We start from the raw sequence: 22,215 nt of genomic DNA on the forward strand, positions 1-22,215 counted from the left end.
CAATAATTATGGAAGCTTGAAGACTCAGATCCTTATATTCTAAAATATTTAAGGCAATTTATCAAAAATGATTACGTAGAAATTCTTCCTATTGGCATCCTGACTCCACTTTCTCATCTAGAACATTCTATAACTCTGAACACTCCCAGCACTCAAAAGCCTAAGCTTCACCTTAAATTCTCCTCTGCAATGTGTGAATGCTCTGACCCAATTTTCCCATGATTTGTTGTATTATGAGGGCATTTTCTATCTCAAAGCTTACCATTGCTAGAAGGCTAATTCTACAGAACCAGCTTAAATTCATTTTAAATTGTTTGTTCTTTATTTTTGGCATCATTGATGAAAAAGTTATTAATTAGGTTATTAATACCCAGTTGACAGAACATATAGAATTAAATATCCCATGGTATGGTAATTTACAAGATGTTTTGTGGGTGTTACTGGCTTATCCATATATGCAACCTCAGAACGGTTTGTCTTATTCATCCTTGAATTTCCAGAACCAAGCAAAGTGCCTGGCATATATGTTAAAATAACTTTTTTGAATGAATACTGTAAAGGACTGATTATTCAATATGTATTTATCATTGTCTTATATAATAAGAAAATCACAGAGAATTGAAGTAATAGATAGGATATGAACCAATACACAATTTAGAAGAGCTCACTGAGATTCAATATAAGAGAAACAAGTAGTAAACCATTGCAGACTTTCCTTTAGAATTATGATTAGGGAAAAAGTGAAAATAACTTCTTCCTATGTTTTCTTATTATTAAAATTAGCATTCTCCTAGAATTTCTACCTGAAGGTCTTTGATTTTTCAGCCAAGTGAAAATAAATTGGTATCTTTTATAATCTGTTTGTTTCAGTCTTTGTAGTAGTGGTTTATTTTACTGGAAGATGTAGGCTGTCACCATAGTTGGATCACTGTGCTGTTCTTTTGTTTTTCATATACTAACATTTCTTATATACTCGCATAATATTATTAATAGCAAAATGTTGTTAAATTCAGTTTTTCAGGGGGGCTTGTGGGGTACCTAATAATTTTTGCCCCAATTTTTGCTTTGTAGACACTCAAGAGAAGATAAAAATTAATCGTTTTTCCCTCTCCCTTGCACAAGAGCCAGCTCTCTTTGCTTTAAGCGGCATCTCAAAGAAAATGCCTCCTTGGGCTAGGCAGGTAATATAACTGAGTGATGCAAGTCAGGTGTTCGTGAATGGTGATGTGGCATGGTCTTTCACAATAAGACAGCTGCTATTCAGCTCCACGCCTAGGGGAATACAAGCCCACAGTTTCCACATTCCATATCTTCCAGATTTCCATGAGAAGCCACAAATATGGACTTCTAAAAAATGTTGATAAAGCAATTCAGTTTAATAACAACAATAAAACGTAGAATAAACAAAAGAAAGACATTAATGGGCTTAGTCTGTCCACAGCTGCCAGTTTGTGACATCCAGGTTAATAACTATAATTTTATTAATCCTAGGGAGAGTTAAAATTCATTTTGTTTTATTATTCTCAAAAAAAATTTTTACTTATATCCTTGGAGAGTTCAGGGGCCTATGAAGAATAGAATCAAATTGTCTCAGAATTAGTGGGTACAAAGACTGGAATTTGAAGGATTTAAGAATAAGAAAGTGGCACAAACCCAGGAAATAATTGTTTTCAGCAAACTGAGAGACATGAGGGCAGAAGGTTTCCAAATGGCAGAGCCTAGAACCCTATTGCCATATTGTTTCCAGGAGTTGACAAAGCTGGCTACACAGATCAGTGCCCATTAAATGAATACCAAGAGGTCGAGTAGCCTGCTTCAGACGGACCATGTCTTAGTCCATTCAGACTGCAATGACAAAATACCTTCAACTAGATAAGATATAAACAACAGAATTCATTGCTCATGCTGAGAAGTTCAAGATTAAGGTGCCAGCAGATTCAGTGTCTGATGAGGGCCTGTTTCTCATAGATGGCAACCTCTTGCAATGTTCTCGCATAGCAGAATGGGCAAACAGCCTCCTCAGGGCTCTTTCAGAAGGGCACTAAATCCATTCATGAGGGTTCTGCCCTCATGACCTAGTCACCCTTGGTTACTTACTTAGCAGTTAATGTGAGAAAGAAACGTTTCTAACTTGTACAAGCCTCTGAATTTATGGATGTCTATCACTTTAGTCTAGCTTATACCCTAATGAATTCAAGAGGCCCTAAGGTTTTTTTAAGAACATGACAGAGGACCTCACTACTCAAAAAATAAAAATAAAAAACAACTTTGCCTGAGAAATTCCAAAGGGCAGGAGAATGAGGCCTGTATCATATTTAATTTTATTTAGAAAAAATACAATCTGATGTTTACATGCCCAAATGTTAAGGAATAATTCATACTGATTATATGTTTTTGCCACTAAAACTGAGTGTCTTATCTGGGTAGTTCTAGCCTTGAAGCAGTTTCTTTGACATCCACTGAGGCTGGGGTGTGCGTATTTACAGTTGTTGCCCATAAGGAGATTGCAAGTCCTCCTGTAATGGATCTATTCCTATATACAAAGAAAGCATTATATATTTTTAGGCAATAGTAACTTGTTTTAATGTCTAGTGTTAACTATGATTTGGGCTTTGATTACTTTGGACTGTAGCCTAAAATTTTTCTGACAACAGACCTTTGAAAGAAAATAATTTACTGTCTCTCAATAGTACATTTAGGTATGTGGACTTTTTATATCCACTCACTTCATCATACTTGGTGGTTTTTAATACATCTTTTCAAAATAACACTCAAAAAATATTTATATTTAACAGAGAGAAAATGCAGATATGAGAAAATAGGTAGAAATCCAATTTAGTAAAGAAACCAGGTGAAGTATGAGAGATCATCTTTATTTATGACTGCCTCAGCTTATTTATTAGATGTATTTTTTACGATGACAAACCTCAAAGGTACAAAGGTCTCCAACACAATATATTAAAATGGACAGCAGCAATCCTTTTAAAATATTATATAACCCTTAACAGAGCCAAAAATATTGCAGGCAGTTTTTCTGTTGCTCTAAAGCCTAGGGAACATTTCCTTTTATGGAAAAATAAAATCCAGGGCCTATTTCCTTCTTTAAGATGTGAGATGTCTCCTGGGCTGTATACAGATATATAAAAAAATCAGGTAGTTCTTATATTTTAATGAATACACAAATGAATGCCCAAAGCCATGTGCTGAGAGTGATTGCAATCATAAGTAATTTATATCAAGACATTTTCAACAACTGGACAGTGTGCCTTGCATTTGTTGGACGTCTTCAGTCTCTGTGGTCTGGAGCTAACATAGAAAGCACCTTTTACAGACAGCCCTGATTAATGTCTATGGAATAAATGAATAGGCGCATCTATGGAATAAATAAGTGAAGGGAGGAATAAATAAAAACCAGCTTAAATTTCCACCTAGTTAAAATATTAACTAACTACATGTAGCAGCATGCCTTGGTTGCATTATTTTGTTTACCTATAGTCTTAGCAAAATTCTTCAGAGTTTAGAAGCCACTTTCACATTTGCCAGGGAAAGTATCAGATGTTGATGTATCTTGGACCGTAGAGATAAAGAGGTAATATGTAATTTGACATTTCCAGAGCTAGGAAATACACGGCAAACTGGAATATATTTTAGAGAGAAAAGTATGGCGTGTATTGTGTGTATAATACATAACTGAGCATTCCCTGAACTGGAAAATGCATGGAAACTAGAATACATCATGGAATATGCACACAGAGGAGTAGAGTTTGGGATAATATAGACCAGCACTGTCCAATAGAAATATGATGCCAGCCACAGATGCAAACCATGTATGTCATTTAAAATTTTCTAATAGCCACATGTAATATTAATTTTAATGATACACTTTATTTTGATGAATACATCCACATTATTGTATTTCCATATGTAATCAATAATATTTTTAATCAGTTTATACTTTTTGCAAGCTATGTCTTCCAAATCTGGTGTGTATTTTACACTTATAGCACATTTCAATTTGAACTAGGCACACTTTCAGTGCTCAATAGACACATAAGGCCAATGACTATCAAATTGGGCAGTGTAGATATACACTTTAGCACTTTCTCTTTTATTCTAAGTGACCTCTTTATCAGAGTGGAAGAGAAATACAGTCCTCACTTTGGTATTTTTGTTTTGCTAAAAGTATTGTTAATATCCAAAATATCAAACTCTGGGCATTCCAAAGTCAAATATAAGTCATTTGGAAGTTTTCCACATGTTAATGTTGCACAATCCTTAAAAGTCAAAACCCAGAGAGGGTGTACTACATTAAGCAAATAAAACTCAGACCTATAAATTGCAATTAAAAACATGTACAGTGAGACCCCATCTCTACAAAGAATACAAAAATTTGCCGGGTGTGGTGGTGCATGCGTGTAGTCCGAGCTACTCAGGTAACTGGGGTGAGAGGATGGCTTGAGCATAGAGAGGTCAAGGATGCAGGAAGCCATGATCGAATCACTGCACTCCAGCCTGGGTGACAGAGTGAGACCTTGTCTCAAAAACATATATATATATATATATATATATATATATATATATATTTATATATATAAATATATATATATATTTATATATATAAATATATATTTAATATGTGCACAATTGACTTGCACTTAACTCCATGCTCCTGGATTCCATTAGCTGAAGATATGCCCCAGTCTTGACTTCAATCTAGGACTTTGTGCTTTCTGCAGTGTCATAGAGGAGCATGAACCTGGCTTTGAAACCAAACAGGCTTATATTTTATTGGATTAATGCCACCACCTTATCTTTTGTGAAATGGAGCTAATAACATCTAGGGTGGGGCTTTTTCATGTCTAAGGGATAATTTATGTTGCTCTCAGTGCCTTTCATTTGCACATCTTGAGTTAAATGCCATCAGCCCTCACCAACCTAACTCCCCTCTTTTGCACCAATACCCTTTCAGGCCATGGGCAGTGCTCCAGGAGGGGTCCCTGGTTGACAGCAGACCTAGCCCTCAACTGCTACCACCAACTCCCATCACACAGGTCACTCTCCTCCCACTCACCAGGATAATGGATAGAACAAGAATGACATATTAAGGGACAATTATCCCATTTCTACTTTGGCTAGACACTTTCCTTCTTTATCTCATTCCTGGGGCTAGTTCTTTGCCATTGTTTCTCTTCCTGTTGGCACCTACCTCACTGTGAGGCATGGAATGAAAAGTAGTGAACACAAATCAGTCTATTTTAGATATTAGCAATATCCTTTTAAAATGCTATAACATAAGGTGTGCTTTAACTACCGAGAAAAATAATTCAATAGATCATGGTTCAGGAATGTGCCACAGGGGGAGTGGATATCAAATAAATGATAAGTAAGATAAGCCTTACGGGGGAACAGATGTCTTCCATCCAGCAGAGGAAAAGTCCCATCACCACAGGCCTTTAAGGAAATCGGCATAAGAAAGCCTGAGTGTTATACGTAACGATAATGCCCCTATCTTCAGTGATCCTAATTAAGGTTTCAGACACTCCCTAAGACAGAAATTTGCACTCAATATGTATGTGCATGTCTTGTGTGTATGTGTGTATGTGTGTGTCTGTGTGTGAGTGTATATATTTTGAGTTAAAGTTGGAGTAGAAAGAGAATATGTCAATTTTATATAGCATTTTATAAGTAAATGTTAAATGCGCAGTTTTAAATTAAACTTACTAATATAATTCTATGGTTTCAGAGTACTTTTAGGTTAGGATTAGAGATGGCTTTTAATGATTTAGGTTTGTCTGGTCTATATGGCATTGGATGCCAGATTGGCCATATTCTAGATCCCTCGTGTTCTACAAATAGTCACGGAGGAAATCAGAGAGTAAAGCTATTTATACATTGAGAACAGAGGGTCTCCTGGTTGCTGTGGCTGTTCTCTCTGAGGGTAATGTTAACCCTTGCACTAAAAAAGCATTTTGTTTCATTTTAGTCTGTATAAAAATGTGTCTTCTCTGACAAAGGAATCTCAATCAAGATAGATCTGGGAAGGAAAATCACTGCATGATACTGAATTGGAGCATTTGACTCTGGCAATTACCATGATATAAACTTCTCTTTTTTTTTTGGCTTCATGTTTAATTTAATCTTAAAACCTTAAAATTAATATGACAACATAAATATGGAACAAAGCCAAAACTCAGTGTGAATTTTTCCACTGAAAAGTTTCTCTACTCCTATTCTGAACATAGAGAGGAAGGCAAAATAATATCTAAGAGTTAGGGGAAGGCCAAATTTCAGGTATAATTGAATGACTAATGAGAAGTTTTGGTTGCTGATCAAAAATGTAAAACAAAAAAATGTTTCTTAAAGCTCTAACAATCCAAAATGCACTGACTTCCTAAATTATCTCTTCTTACTGTATCTTTAAAAATTTTAGTCAAATACAGTTAAGTCTTATCTAGCCAGTTAGCTTATCTCGGGGTGTCTTATTTTTCTGTATTTGATGTCAAAAGGATCTCACTATATTACCAGATGTTTTGTTTCAATATTATGCACCAAAGGGAGGGAAAAATGCCCAACCACTTCTATTTTTTCAGTCTTCATACTTAGCAACCCATCTCAACTATTTTTCAACCTCACTTAAAGTCTCTAATTCATAGCCTCTACAGCTTTTCCACTATTTATTATCCTCCTCACATACTCACTTTTTTCCTTAGCTAGAGTTTAAATTTCATGGTCCGTCATTCAAATAATTTATTGCCAAAACCTTAGCTATTCCTCTCACTAATTTCTGTATCATACTCACTTGGTCGAATCTCAGTCCTAATTAAATTTAGCTAACACACCCAGTCTGAGCTTGAAACCAAGCAGTTTCTCCTGGAAAAAAACACACTCTTACTGACTTTGAGTGCATGGTCACAAAACCCAAAGGGGCATGTGACACTGCCCAAAACCACGTTTCTCATGCAACTCTTCTAAATGACTGTTTCACTCACTACTATTATATCTTCAGACCTCCTGCATTCCTTTTCCCCTAACCCTCAGTCTGCTGACAAGCTTGCCTCATAATTAACCAAAAAAATAGACATACCAGACAATAGCTCATGCATCTTTGCCTCTTGAAGCAATCAGCCTACCCTTCTATTAATATGCATGAAGTAGCTCTGCTCCTATCCAAGGCCAACTCTTGCACTTGTGTTCTAGAGCCCTCTCCTTTTGTTTTTAAGGACTCTGTTCCTGCAATTACTTCCTATCTTGCATCAGTTTCTGCCTCTCTAATAAATTATTGCCATTTATCTAAAACATGTTGAACATTTCCTCTCTTTAATTAAAAAAAACCCCAACCCACTCCAGCTTCTGTCCCATTTCTTAGCTCCTTTCACAGCACAGCTTCTTCCTTAAAGAGCAGTCCAGAAGCACTGGCTTTTGCTTCTCCACCCCACATCCTCTCTTCAGCCTTTCTGCCCCTACCAGTCTACTATGCCTGCCCTAATCAAGGTTACTGATGACCTCCATGTTTATAATGACCACTCTTTTATTTTTGAAAGTGTTTTTATTTTTGGTTACGGAAAAAAACGCACTTCCTAGTTTTCCTCTCCCCTCACAGCTCACTCCTTTTGAGTCTCCTTTGCTCTCTTTTTATTCCGGTAAACACCAAATGCTGACATCACCCAGCACGGTGCAACTGTCTGGATCCTCCGCTTTTTTCTCTACCCACACACTCTTTCTTTGTGCCTTCTTCCAAGCCGATCATTTTAGATATCATCAATTTGTGATGATTCTCAAAACTACTTCTCTAGCTTTGGTCTGTTTCTGGACCTACAGATTTATATGTCTAAATCCTACTCGATATCTAAATAAGGTTTTCTAGTAAATAGCTCAAAACTGACACAGCCCAAAAATGACTATTTATTTGTTTTTTTCCACAAACTTCTTTCACTTCAAAATTCCCCAGTAAATGATATAGCCATCTACCCAGTTGCTGGAGTCTGAAACCTAGGCATGCTTCTTCATGCTCCACATTCAATCCATCAAGTCCTGTTGAGTCTACCCCCAAAACGCATCCCACATCATCCACTCCTTTCCATATCCATTATCACCCTGTCTCCCCCTAACTGATCTCTTGCTTTTTCCCTTGCTCCTTTATAATCCCCTCTACAATTCTCCACATAGTAGTCAGAGGGGATATGCAATGTAAATCAGATCATGCCATCCCATTCCTTTTTAATCCCTAGTGATTTCCCACCTTCAAAAGAAAACTCAAACTCCTGAGCTGCCTTATAAAGAACCACGCACTTGTCTACCTCTGTGACCTGCTTGACTTTTCTCTCCCTTCCTCCTTGCACCTGCCAACATGAGTCATCCTTAAACATCTCATGTCCACTTTCTGGCTTATGACATTTGCACTTATTTCTTCTATGTGGAAAACTTTTTCCTTATCTTTTCACACTTGACTTTTCCTTTTTCTTTCAGATCATGTAACTTCTTTGGAGCAGTCCCAACTACTTAATCGAAAGTAGCTGTCCAGTCAACCTATTTTAATTTCCTGCACTGTGGTTATCCTTATTTGATTTTTTTGGCTTCAGTCTTTTTTTTTTAATTAGTACATTTGTTTGTTTTTCTGTCAGCTGCCTTCTCACTGATGCCAAGAGAACATAAATTACACAAATTCAAGAACCTTACTTTGCTGTTATCAGCTCTATTACTAACATCTAGAACAGTGTCTGTTTGGCACGAAGTAGGTTCTCAATAAAATGTATATGGTATAGAAATTGTTGAGTGCCTTAGATATAAGCATGTTTGAATTAAAATTACTGACCAATTATAGAGTACTGTATTATCATCTTAAAAGAAAAATTATCACTTTCTGATTTCATCAATGAGAAAATTAATGATTGGTCATTTTTATTATGAGAAAAATGTGGACAGACTTGCGCTTATAAGGTAGTCTTAGAACACTCTAAAGGACAGTTTCTAGAACCCGTATATGACCCAGAACTTGGCTATGTCTGGGAAATTTAAATCCATTGCAATATAAATGAGTCAAATTTACTATCTAGTGACTGTGGATAAGAGAAACTACCTTGAGAGATTTTCACCCCGGCCCAGATGAAGTACCATGAACTAGACTTACCCTGCCACCTGAACCTATGGGGAAAAAACAGACAAAATATATAAAGCAGTGTATTTCAGACATAGAACATCAGGAAGTGCAGGACAGTGATTCCTCAGAGATGAAAAACAAAATAAGTGAGCTCTGCAGTTGCCTCAGCTGACAATTTACAGGGAATTTTTAGCCTGTGGAATAGGGAGGTTGCATTTAAGTAAAGCTCATTGGTGACTTTTGAGTTGGAGAGATGGAATTGGGTGTCTGAGAAGATTAAAGTACCTGTAGTTCACAGAGAAGAGTACTGGAGAGGAGACTGTTGCCCAGAGAGAGCTCTAGAGACCTGCTAAGGGTGCCTCTCAAGTCTTCAGCTACCGACTGATCAACACTTGCACGTGAGAAAATAATCTCAGGCTGGGAAATCACAAGAAAGGAGCAGAAGGGCAATCCTGAAGCTCACACAGAGCTGGGAATAATCTGTGTTTGCACCTGCCAGGGAAGAAAACCCTCACAATTCATGTGTATAAGGTAGAATACTCAGAAGGATCTTGCCTCAGTAGTGGGCAGTATTAGCTCTAGACTAAAACCTGCTCTAATCCCACCCAACGAAGCTTACAAGCAAGTCTCAAATGAGCAAATTAATTCCAAGTAACTTAATTGTATCCCAGAACATAGCTCAAGAATACTCTTACGAATACAAAAAAAAAAAAATCTATCACCAAACAAAATAAAAATTACAGTGTCTGACATCCAATTAAAAATTACCAAGCATATATAGAAATAAGAAAATATAATCCATAATGAGGAAACTAATCATTCAATAGAAACAGACCAATGTATGGCAAGATGACAGAGTTATTGAAATGTTATTCCATATGTTCAAGAAGGTAGAGAAACACTTGTGCATGTTAAATGGAGACATGGATGATAATTTTCAAAGACTCAAATCAAACTTTTAAAGATAAAAAGTGCAGTGTTTGAAAGCGAAAAAATACAGGGTGGAATTAACAGCAGGTTAGACAGAACAGAAGAAAGTATAATGAATTTAAAGAACAGCAATTAGAATTTATCCAAAGTGAGACACCAAGAGAAAAAAAAAGACTTTAAAAAGAAAAATAAGCAGAGCCTCTGTTAGCTGTGCTCTGATATATGTGTTATTAGAGTCTTTGAGGCATGAAGTAAGATGAGGCATACTTGAAGAATTAATGGGCCAACAGTTCCCAAATTTGATGAGAACTACACATCCGACATTCAGGAAATGAAATAAATCCCAAGAAACACGAAAAACTAACTAAAAGAGATTTAAGTCTATAATAACTCATTAATAAAAGTAAGTTTGTTTCTGTATGCACTTTTATTACAAAAGCAGCTTTGCAAATATGTACAATGGATAGCGAAGATGATGTTATGAATAGCAGCTCTCTCCACAGCACTTCTTTTTTTTTGTGCTCAAATTGTTACTTTCTTTGCAGTGACATCTAGAAATGTTACAACATAATCATATATTTAGTTATAATTAATTAATTTCTTTTTTTCTCAAGAATTTTCTTTTTTCTTTTCTTTTCCTTTCTTTTATATATATATATATATTTTTTTATTATACTTTAAGTTCTAGGGTACATGTGCACAACATGCAGGTTTGTTACATATGTATACATCTGACATGTTGGTGTGCTGCACCCATTAACTCATCATTTACATTAAGTATATCTCCTAATGCTGTCCCTCCCCACTTCCCCCACCCCACAACAGGCCCCGGTGTGTGATGTTCCCCTTCCTGTGTCCAAGTGTTCTCATTGTTCAATTCCCACCTATGAGTGAGAACATGTGGTGTTTGGTTTTTTGTCCTTGTGATAATTTGCTGAGAATGATGGTTTCCAGCTTCATCCACGTCCCTACAAAGGACAGGAACTCATCATTTTTTATGGCTGCATAGTATTCCATGGTGTATATGTGCCACATTTTCTTAATCCAGTCTATCATTGATGGACATTTGGGTTGGTTCCAAGTCTTTGCTATTGTGAGTAGTGCCGCAGTAAACATACATGTGCATGTGTCTTTATAGCAACATGTATTATATTCCTTTGGGTATATACCCAGTAATGGGATGGCTGGGTCAAATGGTATTTCTAGTTCTAGTTCCCTGAGGAATCGCCACATTGACTTCCACAATGGTTGAACTAGTTTACAGTCCCACCAACAGTGTAAAAGTGTTCCTATTTCTCCACATCCTCTCCAGCACCTATTGTTTCCTGACTTTTTAATGATGGCCATTCTAACTGGTGTGAGATGATATTTCATTGTGATTTTGATTTGCATTTCTCTGATGGCCAGTGATGATGAGCCTTTTTTCATGTGACTGTTGGCTGTATAAATGTCTTCTTTTGGGAAGTGTCTGTTCATATCATTCGCCCACTTTTTGATGGGGTTGTTTGTTTGTTTTTTCTTGTAAATTTGTTTGAGTTCATTGTAGATTCCGGATATTAGCCCTTTGTCAGCTGAGTAGATTGCAAAAATTTTCTCCCATTCTGTAGGTTGCCTATTCACTCTGATGGTAGTTTCTTTTGCTGTGCAGAAGCTCTTGAGTTTAATTAGATCCCATTTGTCAGTTTTGGCTTTTGTTGCCATTGCTTTTGGTGTTTTAGACATGAAGTCCTTGCCCATGCCTATGTCCTGAATGGTATTGCCTAGGTTTTCTTCTAGGGTTTTTATAGTTTTAGGTCTAACATTTAAGTCTTTAATCCATCTTGAATTAATTTTTGTATAAGGTGTAAGGAAGGGATCCAGTTTCAGCTTTCTACATATGGCTAGCCAGTTTTCCTAGCAACGTTTGTTAAATAGGGAATCCTTTCCCCATTTCTTGTTTTTGTCAGGTTTGTCAAAGATCAGATAGTTGTAGATGTGTGGTATTATTTCTAAGGGCTCTGTTCTGTTCCATTGGTCTATATCTCTGTTTTGGTACCAGTACCATGCTGTTTTGGTTACTGTAGCCTTGTAGTATAGTTTGAAGTCAGGTAGCATGATGCCTCCAGCTTTGTTCTTGTGGTTTAGGATTGACTTGGCGATGCAGGCTCTTTTTTGGTTCCATATGAACTTTCAAGTAGTTTTTTTTCCAATTCTGTGAAGAAAGTCATGGTAGCTTGATGGGGATGGCATTGAATCTGTAAATTACCTTGGGCAGTATGGCCATTTTCATGATATTCATTCTTCCCATCCATGAGCATGGGATGTTCTTCCATTTGTTTGTGTCCTCTTTTATTTCCTTGAGCAGTGGTTTGTAGTTCTCCTCGAAGAGGTCCTTCACATCCCTTGTAAGTTGGATTCCTAGGTATTTTATTCTCTTTGAAGCAGTTGTGAATGGGAGTTCACTCATGATTTGGCTCTCTACCTGTTATTGATGTATAAGAATGCTTGTGATTTTTGCACATTGATTTTGTATCCTGAGACTTTGCTGAAGTTGCTTATCAGCTTAAGGAGATTTTGGGCTGAGATGATGGGGTTTTCTAGATATACAATCATGTCATCTACAAACAGGGACAATTTGACTTCCACTTTTCCTAATCAAATATCCTTTATTTCTTTCTCATGCCTGATTGTCCCAGACAGAACTTCCTATGCTATGTGAATGGTGAGAGTGGCCATCTACTCACTAAGGAATCCATCTCACTAAGGAATGATGAGAGTGGCCATCCCTGTCTTGTGCCAGTTTTCAAAGGGAATGCTTCCAGTTTTTGCCCATTCAGTATGATATTGGCTGTGGGTTTGTCTTAAATAGCTCTTATTATTTTGAGATACGTCCCATCAAGACCTAATTTATTGAGAGTTTTTAGCATGAAGGGCTGTTGAATTTTGTCGAAGGCCTTTTCTCCATCTATTGAGATAATCATGTGGTTTTTGTCTTTGGTTCTGTTTATATGCTGGATTACGTTTATTGATTTGCATATGTTGAACTAGCCTTGCATCCCAGGGATGAAGCCCACTTGATTATGATGGATAAGCTTTTTGATGTGCTGCTGGATTCAGTTTGCCAGTATTTTATTGAGGATTTTTGCATTGATGTTCATCAGGGATATTGGTCTAAAATTCTCTTTTTTTCTTGTGTCTCTGCCAGGCTTTGGTATCAGGATGATGCTGGCCTCATAAAATGAGTTAGGGAGGATTCCGTCTTTTTCTATTGATTGGAATAGTTTCAGAAGGAATGGTACCAGCTCCTCCTTGTACCTATGGTAGAATTAGGCTGTGAATCCATCTGGTCCTGGACTTTTCTTGGTTGCTAAGCTATTAATTATTGCCTCAATTTCAGAGCCTGTTATAGGTCTATTCAGAGATTCAACTTCTTCTTCCTGGTTTAGTCTTGGGAGGGTGTATGTGTCGAAGAATTTATCCATTTCTTCTAGATTTTCTAGTTTATTTGCATAGAGGTGTTTATAGTATTCTCTGATGGTAGTTTGTATTTCTGTGGGATCGGTGGTTTATCCCCTTTATCACTTTTTTATTGCATCTATTTGATTTTTCTCTCTTTTCTTCTTTATTAGTCTTGCTAGCAGTCTATCAATCTTGTTGATCTTTTCAAAAAACCAGCTCCTGGATTCATTGATTTTTTGAAGGGTTTTTTGTGTCTCTATCTCCTTCAGTTCTGCTCTGATCTTAGTTATTTCTTGTCTTCTGCTAGCTTTTGAATGTGTTTGCTCTTGCTTCTCTAGTTCTTTTAATTGTGATGTTAGGGTGTCCATTTTAGATCTTTCCTGCTTTCTCTTGTGGGCATTTAGTGCTATAAATTTCCCTCTACACACTGCTTTAAATGTGTCCCAGAGATTCTGGTATGTTGTGTCTTTGTGCTCGTTGGTTTCAATGAACATCTTTATTTCTGCCTTCATTTCGTTATATACCCAGTAGTCATTCAGGAGCAGGTTGTTCAGTTTCCATGTAGTTGAGTGGTTTTGAGTGAGTTTCGTAATCCTGAGTTCTAGTTTGACTGCACTGTGGTCTGAGAGACAGTTTGTTATAATTTCTATTCTTTTACATTTGCTGAGGAGTGCTTTACTTCCAACTATGTGGTCAATTTTGGAATAGGTGTGGTGTGGTGCTGAGAAGAATGTATATTCTTTTGATTTGGGGTGGAGAGTTCTGTAGATGTCTATTAGGTCTGCTTGGTGCAGAGCTGAATTCAATTCCTGGATATCCTTGTTAACTTTCTGTCTCGTTGATCTGTCTAATGTTGACAGTGGCGTGTTAAAATCTCCCATTATTATTGTGTGGGAGTCTAAGTCTCTTTGTAGGTCTCTAAGGACTTGCTTTATGAATCTGGGTGCTCCTGTATTGGGTGCATATATATTTAGGATAGTTAGCTCTTCTTGTTGAATTGATCCCTTTACCATTACATAATGGCCTCCTTTGTCTCTTTTGATCTTTGTTGGTTTAAAGTCTGTTTTATCAGAGACTAGATTGCAACCCCTGCCTTTTTTTGTTTTCCATTTGCTTGGTAGATCTCCCTCCATCCCTTTATTTTGAGCCTATGTGTGTCTCTGCATGTGTGATGGGTTTCCTGAATACAGTACACTGATGGGTCTTGACTCTTTATCCAGTTTGCCAGTCTGTGTCTTTTAATCGGAGCATTTAGCCCATTTACATTTAAGGTTAATATTGTTATTTGTGAATTTGATCCTGTCATTATGATGTTAGTTGGTTATTTTGCTCATTAGTTGATGCAGTTTCTTCCTAGTATCGATGGTCTTTACAATTTGGCATGTTTTTGCAGTGGCTGGTATCGATTGTTCCTTTCCATGTTTAGTGCTTCCTTCAGGAGCTCTTGTAGGGCAGGCCTGGTGGTGACAGAATCTCTCAGCATTTGCTTGTCTGTAAAGGATTTTATTTCTCCTTCACTTATGAAGCTTAGTTTTTCTGGATATGAAATTCTGGGTTGAAAATTCTTTTCTTTAAGAATGTTGAATATTGGCCCCCACTCTCTTCTGGCTTGTAGAGTTTCTGCTGAGAGATCAGCTGTTAGTCTGATGGGCTTCCCTTTGTGGGTAACCTGACCTTTCTCTCTGGCTGCCCTTAACATTTTTTCCTTCATTTCAACTTTGGTGAATGTGACAATTATGTGTCTTGGAGTTGCTCTTCTCGAGGAGTATCTTTGTGGCATTCTCTGTATTTCCTGAATTTGAATGTTGGCCTGCCTTGCTAAGTTGGGGAGGTTCTCCTGGGTAATATCCTGCAGGGTGTTTTCCAACTTGGTTCCACTCTCCCCGTCACTTTCAGGTACACCAATCAGACGTAGATTTGGTCTTTTCACATAGTCCCATATCTCTTGGAGGCTTTGTTCATTTCTTTTTATTCTTTTTACTCTAAACTTCTCTTCTCGCTTCATTTCATTCATTTGATCTTCAATCACTGATACCCTTTCTTCCAGTTGATCGAATTGGCTACTGAAGCTTGTGCATTCATCACATCATTCTTGTGCCATGGTTTTCAGCTCCATCAGGTCCTTTAAGGACTTCTCTGCATTGGTTATTCTAGTTAGCCATTTGTCTAATCTTTTTTCAAGGTTTTTAACTTCTTTGCAACGGGTTCAGAATTCCTCCTTTAGCTCGGAGAAGTTTGATCGTCTGAAGCCTTCTTCTCTCAACTCGTCAAAGTCATTCTCCATCCAGCTTTGTTCTGTTGCTGGTGAGGAGCTGTGTTCCCTTGGAGGAGGAGAGGCACTCTGATTTTTAGAATTTTCAGTTTTTCTGTTCTGTTTTTTCCCCATCTTTGTGGTTTTATCTACCTTTGGTCTTTGATGATGGTGACGTACACATGGGGTTTTGGTGTGGATGTCCTTTCTGTTTGTTATCTCCACAGCACTTCTAAGACACTTAGCACAATTCCAAGCCTAAGAAGTGTTAAGATTGTTACCTTACACGACTTTGTGTCTGTGTTTCACCTTGCTTTCAATTGACCAAAACTGTTAAGTTAAAATCTATGAACATGCAAATAGTCTTGCTTTTTGTCACCATCTTCTGTCTGTATTTGCCAATATTTAAAGAAACAATGTCTTATAATAATACTCTCTTTTTTGAAAAACAACCTTCCATGTAATTCTCTTTTTTCTCTAAGAAGTGTTGGCAGCACAACCTTTTTGTTCTGCAATATTTTGTTCTTTATGCAATCATCAGGAAATAATAAATATTTTCAGGTTGTCAGGAAAGAGAAAATAATCCCTGGAGAGTCCATACAGTATCATGATCTTTGGGATCTTTTCTTATTCTGACTCATGAAACCCTCACTTAGAACCCAAGTAGCTCGATCTCAGTCACCAAGGATTAATACATATGTCCTAGACTAAGAGAGACAGCAACCCTTCAGAAGGAATCGGAAATGCCAACAAGCTAGCATGAGAGTGATCAGGGAACAGAAAAGGAGACAGAGGGGGGAGGATTGAGCACAGCTGAAGTTTAATACAGTGGAATCATTACCAAAGGAGAGGCCAGGATACCAACACGTAATACGAAGAACTTAGAACAAGGGCTTACTATGTGCTGCGTGCTTGTATCAACATTTTTAATTTTCACAGCAGCCCCATGAGCTAGGTGTTCTTATGAGCCTCATTTTATAGATGAAGAAAATAAATTGCAAAGAGATTAAATAAATTGCCCAAGGTTACACAACTAGCAATGGGTGGAGCTGGGATTCAAACCTATGGGGCTTGTGGAATCAAGACACTAGACTGTACCACTTCTTCTGAGAAGAATGCAGTCTCCAGGATTTATATGATGAACAGGTTGGAACAAGGGACTAAACTGGATAGAGGGGTTCTTGGGGCAAAGTGCCAGAAGCATGTCTATCTCTCCTACTGCATATGGTATGTCTTAAAGTGACTCTATTCACCAACCATTAACTGACAAAAGCAACACCAATTGACTGATTCTGCCCTGATCCACTTTTTTAGAGTATCAAACAATAACCAGAACAACATACTTCTTACTTCTCAATAGGGCATATTTGTAAGCCAGTGACATTTCTTAATAATAGACACGATGATATTAATAATATTGAGCACTTTTATGTGCCAAGAGCTGTGATTCAATTGCACAAAATAGACTTCTGAGTAACAATTGTGTGTATGTATGCTTGATGTACGTTTGTGTGTGCATGCGCATGCATCTTCAATTGATATGGGTTTATCTTCAGAGTTAATTAAAATAGTTCTTCCTTATGGCCAGCAGAAAACTACTGCCAGCACAGAATACACATGGAAGCCAATATATGTAAAATCATAAAATTTCAGCATTACGTCATAGGTTTATAAATTTCCCAGAGATGATGCAATTATACTCTTTTATAAGAAGTATGGTTTCTAAACTAGAATTCAAAAAATTTGGCTCTGTAATACAGCATTCTTATTCTACTGGATGGTAGAAATGTAGCCAGAAAAAGAAAGAAAGAATATTTTATATTTTATAAATTGACAGAAATGAATTTTTGGCAGGTTGAGTCTACAAAGGTTTTAAATGAAATGATATACTTATGAGTCAAAGTGCTACTGTCCTTGTTGGAGTTAGCAGATGGCGACAGGCTCCAGTCTCTCTACCTTTCATTGTCATTTCCTTTTAAGTCCTCTGTTCTCCATCAAGTCATTGCCTGTCAAATGTGCTGCCGCATTTTTTCTTTCTTATGCTGAGGCCACCAGTGACTGACTGAAGGTCACTAATATCTCCACAGCTGCCATTGTCTCCACATTGTTGCTGAAAAGGCTGAGGAAATGACTCTGTATCATTACCTTCTTTACCTGGGCCTCAAGAGTGTTGCCTTGTGTTTTCATTGTCTCAGAGACTTGAAGGAAATCATTGTCTTGTCGTGTTGTTCCCATTGGCTTCTGTGTCAGGGCTCAGGCACATAGTGCAAATCCTTGGGATTTGTATTGGAAAATTACAAGATGTGTGTGCCATAAAGCATAAGAACAAAGGACCATGTGGGCCACACACGCTCGTAATTACCCCACTGTTTCCACACCAGCCATGGCTTTGAATCTTTCATGAATTCAACATCTTTCTCAATGGAAGTTCCTTTCTAGGACATTTCTCAGACTCGCAGAACAGACTTCTGGAAGGTCTGTCCCTCCAGACACTAAATATATCCCTACACATGTCTAAATTCTAAAATGAACCTAGCAGAGGTGGAAACAAAAATATGCCACTTACCTACATTTAATCACAAAGCATTTTGCTACAGCTGTTATGTTTTTGACTAGTTCAAAGAATCATGGAAACTTACAAACCGGAAAGAAAAAAGTACATGCTTGACATTGTCTTTTCCAACTAAGGCTACGAAAGATTAAATGTCTACGTTGTCTTACGGCTTTTTCTGCAATTCACTGATTCATCTAAAGAGTTAAAATAAACATACAATTTTGTAAATCAAGATATTCACTAAGGGTAGCTAAATTCTTTGGAGTACCTCTAAACATTTTTCTGATGGTCTGTGACACCAGGACATGAGGAACTACAGCTTTCTTTCAAGTGAAAGTTTAATCACCATTGATAAGTCAAAAGATTCATTTTACCATGGAATCTGCAACATTTGCTTATTCTCAATTGTTGGTCCTTCTTAAGACTCTGCTCTGACCCCTTAGGTTTCTTCCTATATACTATCTCCTTCAATGAAATCACCTACTTTCATGGCTTCTGTTGCCACCAGTCTTCAGATGATCATCAAATCTACATTTCTAACTCTCTATTCCATTGCAGCCTCACTTTGGTCTCTAAGGCATCACTTTTCTCTCCTGTCATCACTCAACCTGAACCAAGCCAAACTTATCTCTCAGGTTAAATAACCAGATTTCCCAATTCCCCTGACTATGTCCTTAACATTTTCATGATCTCAGACTATTATGTTAGGTATCTGGGTGAATGTTCCTTTTTTTTTTTTTTTTTTTTTGAGACGGAGTCTTGCTCTGTCGCCCAGGCTGGAGTGCAGTGGCACAATCTCGGCTCACTGCAAGCTCCGCCTCCCGGGTTCACGCCATTCTCCTGCCTCAGCCTCTCCGAGTAGCTGGGACTACAGGCGCCTGCCACCAAGCCCGGCTAATTTTTTGTATTTTTTTAGTGGAGACGGGGTTTCACTGTGGTCTCGATCTCCTGACCTCGTGATCCTCCCGCCTCAGCCTCCCAAAGTGCTGGGATTACAAGCGTGAGCCACCGCGCCCGGCCTCCTTTTTTCACTTTATTTTTTTCTCTCTTCTTCAACTAGTAGTTAAATTCTATAGATTCTTCCTTAGATACATTTCTGTGTTTGTCCTCTCCTCTCAGGTCAGATGATTCTCACCCCAATCCATGCACTCCTCACTTCAATCCAGGCTCCTTCTATTGCGCCAAAAACAAGTGCCCTAAAGCCCTCCCCTTTTCACAAATCCACCTGACACCTTACTTCCTAAAATGTTTCTTTCATTATCCTATTATAGGGATGGGAAAAGAAAAAAACAAATTTACTGGGCAGCTAACCATGACTTTGGCACTTGACACGTTACCCCATGAAGTCCTCTTGATTAATAGCATAAGGCAGTTATGAGGATTCCTGTTTTATAGGTGATGGAAGCAAGCATCAGAAACGTTAATAGCCTGCTCAAGATCACCCATAGCTAATGATCAATGGAGCCAATATTTGAACTTGTGCTATCTCAATTCCACCCCACTGCTTCAATATATTGTCATGGACCCTCATTATCTAGTGCACTGGTCATCAAGCCTTTATGTTTTGAGTATCTACAATAAATAAGGAAGTACAAGGTATAAAAAAGAAAAAAGATCAGGAAGAACAAGATCTTCCCTCCAGGAGTTTACAGTCTAGGAGGAAAGGGAATTTGTGGGAATTTTTATGTTTTGTTCCCTGTTGAAACTTCAGCACCCAGAAATGTTTGGTATTCACTTCCCAGGGCTGGTGAAACAAATTATCAGAATCAAGGTGGCTTAAAATGACAGAAGTATATTCTCTCATAGTTCTGGAGACTAGAAGTTCAAAACCAAGGTGTCATCAGGACTGGTTCCTTCTGGAGGCTCTAAGAAAGCAGCTGCTCCAAGCCTCTCTCCCAACTTCTGCTATTCCTTGGCTTATAGCTCCAACACTTTACTCTCTGCTGCCTTTGACACATGGCCTTCTTCCCTCTGTCCCTCCATGTCTTTGTCTCTCTATGACAAAATCTTCCCTTCCTTATAAGGACACCAGTCATTGGATTTAGGGATGCATCCTAATCCAGTATGATGCATCTCAACTTGATTGCATAGGCAAAGAAGCTATTTTCAAATAAGGTCACATTCCCAGGTTTCAGGTGAACATGAATTTGGGGAGGTCATTATTCAACCAGTCTACTACAGTGCCTAACATAATAGCCATTCAATAAATATTTGTTGAATACAGAACTAATATAAAATAGGAAGTGTTACAAGGGAGAAGACATTTTAAAAAATCACATTGGCATTTCTGACTGGTTTTAAAATCTGTCCATAATTTTCTTAACAATCTTACCTCTCACTTCACTCTAACACAAAACTTGGCGATTGGTCTGATTTCCTCCCTGACCCTCATATTCCCATTCCTAATCCCCTAAATACATACGAGCATGCCTTATTATTGCTCTCTCAAATTCCTTTGCTTATGTTGCTTCCTTAGCTTAGATACTTGCTTCTTCCTCCCAAGCAAACCATCTCCTCTTTATCTTCCAAGGCAAGTTAAAATAGCATATCTTTCATGAAGCTTTTCCATGGATTACCCGTGTCCTCATGTTATGACACCTCCTTCTCTAACCCTTTCATTACAATTGCATTTTGCTCTGTATCACTTGGAGTTTCAGTCTATCAATGTGGAACAAACTACTCCCAAACACAGCTTACAAATGCAGGTTGCTGTTTGTCATTGTTCCGCATAGTTCTTTGGCTGGTCTCACCTGGAGTCACTCATGTGGCTGCACAAGCTTGAGTGTCAGCTGGGCAGAAAGATCCTAGATGACCCCACCCACATGTCTGACAGCCTGTGCTGGTATTGATTATGGCATCTCCATTTTCCTTCATGGGCCTCTCATCCTCCAGCTGGCTAGACCAACTTCATCCTGTGGAAATCCCAGGACAGAGTGCTAAGCCAGTTACAGTGGAAGCCACAATGCATCTAAACACCTAGGCTCCAGAACTCAACATAACCTCACATCTGCCTCATTCCATTTGCCAGAATAAATCACAAAACCAGCCTAGACTCAAGGGTCAGGGAAATTAGTCTCCATCTCTTGGTGAGATGAGCAGCAAAGTCACTTTGCAGAGGAAAATGGGAAGAGAAGGGGAGAAAGGGTGTGGTCATCTTTGAAAACAATATACAACACTTGGAAAATAATGACATCTGCATAACTGTCTTTTATTGCTAAGTACACGTGTTTAAACCTAATTGCTTCCAAAGTTTTGATATAAGCTCCTTGAAATCAAAATTGAAAACACATAGCTCTGTTGAAACTCCTTAAATGCTTACTACCGACATGAGCACATTTTATGCTTTGCTAGACACTGTTCTAAGTATGTACTGGCATTTTAGCCTAAGTATATTAAGTAATTTAATTCTCACAACGACCACATGAGGTGGATACTATTATTATCCCCCTTTTACAAAGAAGAGAGGAGAGGCAGAGTGAAGTTAATTATCTTTCTCAGTTTCTACAGCTACCAAGTGAAAGGCTGGTAGTCAAACCCAGGCATCCTGGCTCCAGATTTTAAGCTTTTAACTAATATGCTTTATTTGTATTGATATTATGATGATATAAAGTATCATCATTCTATTTTATCTATACAAGTATATTTCACTCAAAACTACCTGGAATATATTTCAGCGTGATTTCTATGATGAATAGACAGAAAAGTCAAATGATGTATTTCCAGATAGACTGGGTTTCTATCTAAAATCATGAGCTATTTTTGAAGAAAATATATACAAAGACATCTAATAATCACAGAAATCATACCTGAAGTTAAATCTCCCCTTTCTTTCTCTCACCCTATTCCTCTAAGATCTCCCATCATGATGTGAACACCTGGCCTTTTTTTGGCGTATTTACAGGACAAACTTACAGTTAGTAATATCCTCCATGAATAGTGTTTTAT

The 22,215-nt window shown here is 37.8% G+C and overlaps 1 protein-coding gene and 1 long non-coding RNA gene across 3 annotated transcripts in view; one reads left to right on the forward strand and one right to left on the reverse strand.

Annotated features, from left to right (window-relative positions):
- GPRIN3 (GPRIN family member 3) overlaps positions 1–22,215 on the forward strand; it is a 492,222-nt gene that overhangs the window by 321,455 nt on the left and 148,552 nt on the right. The window lies entirely within an intron of this gene.
- Positions 1–22,215, reverse strand: part of LOC129491699 (uncharacterized) — an 88,796-nt gene that overhangs the window by 40,201 nt on the left and 26,380 nt on the right. The window contains exons 3-4 of one of the 2 annotated variants that reach the window (XR_008660595.2): positions 5,400–5,451; positions 2,413–2,533 (exon numbers count right to left, since the gene is read on the reverse strand). This is a non-coding gene — a long non-coding RNA (uncharacterized lncRNA). Of the gene's footprint in view, positions 1–2,412; positions 2,534–5,399; positions 5,452–22,215 lie in introns of those variants that run through there. The other variant, XR_010113835.1, reaches the window with a different exon arrangement.

This window comes from Symphalangus syndactylus, chromosome 10 (assembly GCF_028878055.3).
Source record: "Symphalangus syndactylus isolate Jambi chromosome 10, NHGRI_mSymSyn1-v2.1_pri, whole genome shotgun sequence".
NCBI lineage: Eukaryota > Metazoa > Chordata > Mammalia > Primates > Hylobatidae > Symphalangus > Symphalangus syndactylus.